Genomic DNA, 6,541 nt, shown 5'->3' with positions numbered 1-6,541 from the left:
CCTTTGTGTCTGCCTTTGATTTGTATACGGGTTGCCATTGCACCTGTGGTAGGAAATGATCTGTGCATGATCTGCCTTGCACAGATCAAAGGCAAAAGGAGTAGGTTCTGCTGGAAACACAGATTTTAAAGTTTACATGCAACTTTCAGGGTGCGGTCCACGCTCGATATAGTCCAAGATAAAGTATGATTAAGTGCCACACAGCGTGCACAGGAAGCAGCTTCCATCAAGTGAGGTCCAGAATTCTACAAAGATGGCAAGCACAATAAACAGACTACAAAGGTTTGAAAATGCTGCTGGTTCTGTTTTATTTTATGAGCTCTTAGATTGTGTTTTAATGTGTGAGGTTTGTTTAGATGTGATTTGATCAGATACAGTGACCTAAATATTCTAGAAAAATATTGTGAAATGCTCAGTAACATTAGGGGGAATTTCATTGTGCTGCAAGAAAATGAAATTATAAGACAAAAAAAGTATTTTAGCTTCTAACTTTTTTGTCCTGCTTTTCACCCTCATTCTTTTGTCTTACTTTTTTCTTTTGCATTCTTTTATTAACAGGATGCATCAGTTTAAGTTTTTAAACGTAGGTTTACAAGAACATGGGGGGTCTAAACACATGTTTAGACCCCATGTTTAGAGTGAGCAATCCTCTACACTTCAGTAAGGGTTCAGTTCCATGTTTGACCACATGGAGAGACCGACATTTGCCAGTTATTACAACACAGGGGGCGCTATTTCACCCATGTACATTGTGGAGAATGGCCAAAACAACTGCATACAATGCGTCTATTGTGAACGCTACAAAAGACCGACCACAGATCTATGGAATGTTAATGAAACTCACTTTCCCAAGATCCTAAGCCCCTGCTCTGCAGCCTTGGAGCTTGTTTTTTTTTTTAGTTGACACCAGAGCTGCAAAGTTGCTGTTTGTTTATTTTTATGAATGTTATCTGGACTGAATATACAAACATTTATCTAATGTTAGTGTGAGAAAGTTTAAAGCTATTGCAGTGTTTGTTGATGTGTGTGTGTGTGTATCTGTGTTGGTTCCATCCTGCTGTGATCATTAGTTTCCTGTCTCCACTGTGAACTAGTCAATAACTGTCTGACACACACTGGTCAGACAGGGTCGGGGCATGTATGTGTTTGTGTGTGTACATTATTGTCCTCTAAAAATCTAAATGAAGACACAAATAGTAGAAATTTGAAACATATTATTTGCCTGTTAAAATACATAGCTGTATTCTTCTGTCTTACCCGTTGAGTTGTTCTAGAATCTAGATGGTGCTGCTGAGCTTTCTTTTGGGTGAAAACCATGTGGTAGCCTTCCTCCCAAGCAAAGTATGAAAGCAATGTGTGTGTGAGAGAGAGAGAGACAGGAAAAGCTTCAGGAAGCAGGAGGAAGCTCTTATTGTGTCGGCCTAAGGAGAAAGACAGTAAGCAAGAAAGCAAGAAAAAGTGGTAGAATAGAAATGATGCAGCTGAACACAGGAAGCTTCATAATTACTGCTGATTACTGAGAGTATAAGTAGAATAATGTCTAACTGTACATACTGTATATATGCAGCTCGATTGCTGTATGCTGACTCCAGACACCAAGATTCTACTGACGTGAGTCTAACATGTGAAACAATTCAATTTATCAATAAACTAATTACAAATGCTGTTGTCATGATAAATGGTCTGTATTTATATAGTGTTTTTCTAGTCTTGATGACCACTTCAAGCTGCTTTTTTATCAGTTTTGCTATCTATATGCAGCACATTTATTACCCTCTCATTCTCACACTTCCAGCACAGTGGTAAGGAGTAACTTTAAGGGTTAAGTGTCTTGCTCACAACACATGAGCATGGAGCCAGGAAAGGAACCCACAACCACTCACTCTGCCACTGAGCCACAGTCGCCCTGCTGATGTGACCGCTCAAACTAAAAGTAGAAAAAGATAGAAAGTATTAGAGAGCGATTTAATTACAATACAAGCTATATAAATTGAAGTATTATGATACCATCCAGCCAAATAGTATAAAATAAATGTTAATGTTAACGTTAATTAACTGATATGGAGTTGTACTGTAATGTAGATGAGTGTATTATATTGGAATGTACACGATGTGTTATGATTTTATTATGTGGATAGTCTTGTATTGTTACCTTGCGATGTGAGGATTTAGACATTTCTTTGTGCCTGAAAGTGAGTCACATTTTCTTTTAACATTTTGATATGCTGTTTTTGAGACTTTAGCTATCAGCTGTTACATTTTATTATGTTTTCCTGACTTATGACTTATTAGAAAACATTTTTAAAATATTTGTCAGCTTTTGTTTGAAGCAGACAAGACATCATGAACTGTTTTGTTTGTACTTTGTTAACGAATCGTCGCATTAATCCTTCCCGTTCCCGCCCACATGTCTATAAATTCACTGCTCTTCTCGCTCACCAATGCAAGCTCAACGCACTCAGTGACAGTGGCCACATTTCCGACGGTAATTGAACGCAGCAAGTTTGGTCAGTCAGTCAAACAGCGGCATTCTTGACACTCGGGACCTCCGCTCCTCCGCTGCTAAACCGGCCGCTGTCCGAGCCCACAGTACACATTTTATTCACTCATTTAAGCCTGGATTTGTCACTCCAGAGACAGAGACACTGGAAGGATTTTGTTCCGAGAAAGCGACAGACGGAATAGGGGGAGGAAAGGAGGGAGAGGTGTCGCTGTCTGGGACCAGGAGGTAAGAAAAGTTTGGTTTCTTCAGTTCAGTGTCTTCTTCGTCTGTGTCCACTTGTTTGCGAGGACACGCTGTCCCATTCTGTGTCCGACCTGGGTTTGGGCTGTTGGCCCGGTTCAAAGTGTCACACAGTGCACATCTGATTCACTTCACTGTCTCTTTTCATTCCATGAGGCCGCGTCCAGCAGCTTCCACCGCTTCACAGCTTCAAAGCCCCAAAGCTCCAGAGCTCCCTCAGCGAATTTTACAGGGCAACAAAAGAGCCTCACCTGGTCCACACACACACACAAACACACACACTGATGTCCATGACTTCAGGGGACATTACATTGACTGACATTCATTTCCTGGATACTCTTTCTACTGGCCTAATCCTAATCCTAACCCTGACCCTAACCTTAACCTCACCCTGACCCCAGCCTAACTTTAAAACATGTCTTCACCTTAAAATGTAGTAATTTACGTTATGGGGACTTGGTTTCTGTCCCCATGATGTGACAACATAAGGATTACCAGGCCCACACACACACACATGCTGACTCACTCACTCACTCATCTATACATAATATACACCCAAAGACACATAGTACAAACACACACGCTCTCATGTATGTATGTATGTGCTCGTATGCGTTTTGTCTTTTTTGTGAGCAGTACAAAACGCTCTACAGTACAGATTTGGATTAGATTACAAATGTAAACTTTGCATAATAGTGAAGTGAAGAGGCGGAGGTTTGGGCTCTCTGAGTGCTTTCTTGTTATTAAGTGACTAACCCCCTGCTCTGTTAAGAGACATTCTAGTTTTTGTCTTTAAACACAACCTAAGCTCAACACAGTCACATCCTCTATTCTTAGCCAGGCCAATGTTGGGGGAGTTTGTACCACCTGTATACTGTGATGGCATAAAGATACCCTCCATTGATCAGCAGTCAAATCCCTCTGTCCCTGTTATCCCACAGGAAAGGCAGAGATTGCCATGAATTGCTAAACTCAAAGTTCACCTTATTTCAACTTTGACCTGGTAGCCGCTGACCTTTTTGAAATACAAAGCACTGACAAAGCAGCCGTATGTGACAGGCATGGGAGGGTGGAGGAAATATGTAATATTAGGTGTCTTCAGCTGCCCAAACTCCATAGCACAGAATGAAAAGTTTTATCACAGTTTCAACTGGAGTAATCTGTGGCAGATTAAAAGCTGTCTGTGGTCGGAGTAAGTGATACGGCAGAATATTGTCAAAATGATGAATTGGTCATATATCATCGTCCTTCCTCGTGCAATACGATAATCGATACACCAGGACAAATATCGATATTTTAAGTAATAAATTAAGGTGCTCTAAAGTAAACAGTTCCTGCCAGTTTCACTCAATGGGCGTCATTACTTGATGTCTCCTCACGGCGGCGCTGGGTGGACGTTACCTGGCCGAAGAAGAGGGAGTTTACAGCCAGATAATGGTGGAGAAAGTTACGTTAAGAGATGCTCCGTCCACGCTCAATACCTGGACTTTATGCACTTTGTTCTGTATATTGTGAATAAATAGAGAAATCAAATCATGCACTTTTAACTTTTTCACGTTGACAGATTTAGTTTTCATCAGTTAGACAGATATTGTGATGTATCGCTATATGATTGCCGTTCAATACATTGATGATCACAGAATCATTGTATCGTGGTGTTATTGGTATCGCGGACCATGTATCGCATATGGGATCGTACATATGGGAACGTATATATGTATCGTTTCGTTTCAGATGTTTCTGAGTTGTTATGGCAGCAAATGCTGTGATGATAGACTCCGCGAGATGTCGTAACATATAGAAAGGTTACCGCATTTGTCTTTAATCATGCATTTAATTTATTCTTGGGAGATCACTTTTGTGGAGCCAGAGTTTGACCACATGGACAGTTCAGGTGTAAACACATCTAAGACACATTGTAGACAGATTATGGCTTGGTGGCGTTCAGTGATGGTATGTGATCACATAAAAAATGGAGGTGGTCTTCTGCTTTAAAAGTGAAGCCTAGGAAGTGCAGCGGTTTTTCCACCCTGGGGCGACTTTGTTGGAAACTGCACTGACTTCTCACTTCATTTATAATGCCAGCAAACTTCTTTTGAGGAGTTAATGACCTCAATCTGTAGTTCCAGGCGCCAGTCAGATCGCAAATCTCGAGGCTTTAAAACGGGAGTTTGTTTTGTAACAGGAATACTACGTCTACTTTGTACGTAGTCACATAAAAATACATAAAAGTCTGGATGTGGTGGACTACAGCTGCTGCTGCTGCTACTGCTGCTGATGATGATTATGAGGAAGAGTTCATGGTCAGTGATGTGGCTCCTTCTGCTCTGCCTCGCTGAATTTATTTATAGAAAATGTTATGTGGAGCCGTCAGACTGTGGAGACTCCACCCTGTGACCGACCGGCCCACCAAACACACTGATGTTACTGTCATCATCACTGCAGTGAGTCAGACCACAACAGTACACTCACACACACACACACACACACAGGAAACCAGGGAGAGTGTCTGTACCCCAGATGTCCACATGACGACAGGAAAAACCCATAAATCCTGCAGAGTGAGGACGCTGAGCAGCTCCTCATTCAGTCAGAGATTTAAGATAAGGATTCAGTTTAAGGGAAAAGTTAACTCACTACTGTTTGAAACACCCTGATCTGTTTTTAAATGGTCTGTATTGTATAAAGCACTTTTCTAAGACGTTCTCAAAGTTGCTTTACACTACAGTTTTGTCGCTCACACATTCAAACACATTTAAACCCATAGATCATTCCAGTGGATTCACGCTCAACCAAATCTATACAACCTGTTATTGACCTCTGAGAGGATGAGAGTCCGTGTAGACGGAGCTACATGACTGACGTCTGATCTCTCAGTCAAACACAGTGACATCCGTCATGTCTGTCATATAGAACATTCAGAGACGGTTTTGGTTTTGTTTTACTTTTCAATTATAACCACATTTGCAATAATCATAGACGATGATTTTGAATAAAGATGGGCATCCTCACTGCTCCCAGAAGTGAAGCCCAAACATCTGGATTGCCCCTGGTGGCTGCCTTTAGCACAAGTTATAAGTCCCGCCCCCTGCATAGGACATGGAACAAACTGAACATGTTCCACTTGGTTCCTCTTATTTTGGGTAGTTCTAATCGCACTGGTGTACCATCTAAGTGTTGTGTTTCTGATCAGTTTGGTTTAATTTAGTTCTTGATGACATTAAAACAGGGTGAGACAGACTGGTGGTGATTGGTCAGTTTGGATTTGTGGGTGGGACTTGAACACTGCAGCTCCACTTTGCACAGTTTCTGAGTTCTAATGATGTCACCAGACCAAAATAGCTGTGCTGTATCTTGGTTATTTTGACTTAGGAAGGAAGTGTATAGTGGGAGGAAGTGGAGGTTCATTTATTTACGCTCACCGTCATCTTCAGGGAAAAGTCGCTGATTGTCTTTACATTCATTCAGAGCAAACCATAACCTGGAATCTGGGAGTTTTCAAAAATAAAACAAGCCGACAGTTCTTGCAAAAGTGGCAAAGGAAAAGACTTATAATGAGTTGCATGTGAGGCTGGACATTAAGGAAGCAGAGAAGGACTTGTATCATTTGGCTAGACAGAGACATGGCTGGAAAGGATGTGCAGCAGCGGGATGGAGTGATTAAGGAAATGTTCTATCAAGTGAACATAGTGTGTTTGGAAGATGGGAGTATTTTGAGGAGCTGGTGACACTGTGCGTCAGGAAGTGAAGAGGATTAGTAACGAGGAGGTGAGGGCAGCTATGAAGATGATGATCCTG

At 41.4% G+C, this 6,541-nt stretch overlaps 1 protein-coding gene across 1 annotated transcript in view; it reads left to right on the top strand.

The window, feature by feature from the left end:
• Positions 1-2,459: 2,459 nt before the first annotated feature.
• The window catches only part of kifc3 (kinesin family member C3), a 41,010-nt gene continuing 36,928 nt past the window's right edge, over positions 2,460-6,541 (top strand). Inside the window, exon 1 of the mRNA XM_058629586.1 lies at positions 2,460-2,728. The gene's annotated coding sequence lies outside the window, so the exon portion shown is untranslated. The remainder of the gene's footprint in view (positions 2,729-6,541) is intronic.

Source organism: Solea solea, chromosome 5 (assembly GCF_958295425.1).
Source record: "Solea solea chromosome 5, fSolSol10.1, whole genome shotgun sequence".
Lineage (NCBI taxonomy): Eukaryota > Metazoa > Chordata > Actinopteri > Pleuronectiformes > Soleidae > Solea > Solea solea.
This window is presented reverse-complemented; position numbering and strand designations above follow the sequence as displayed.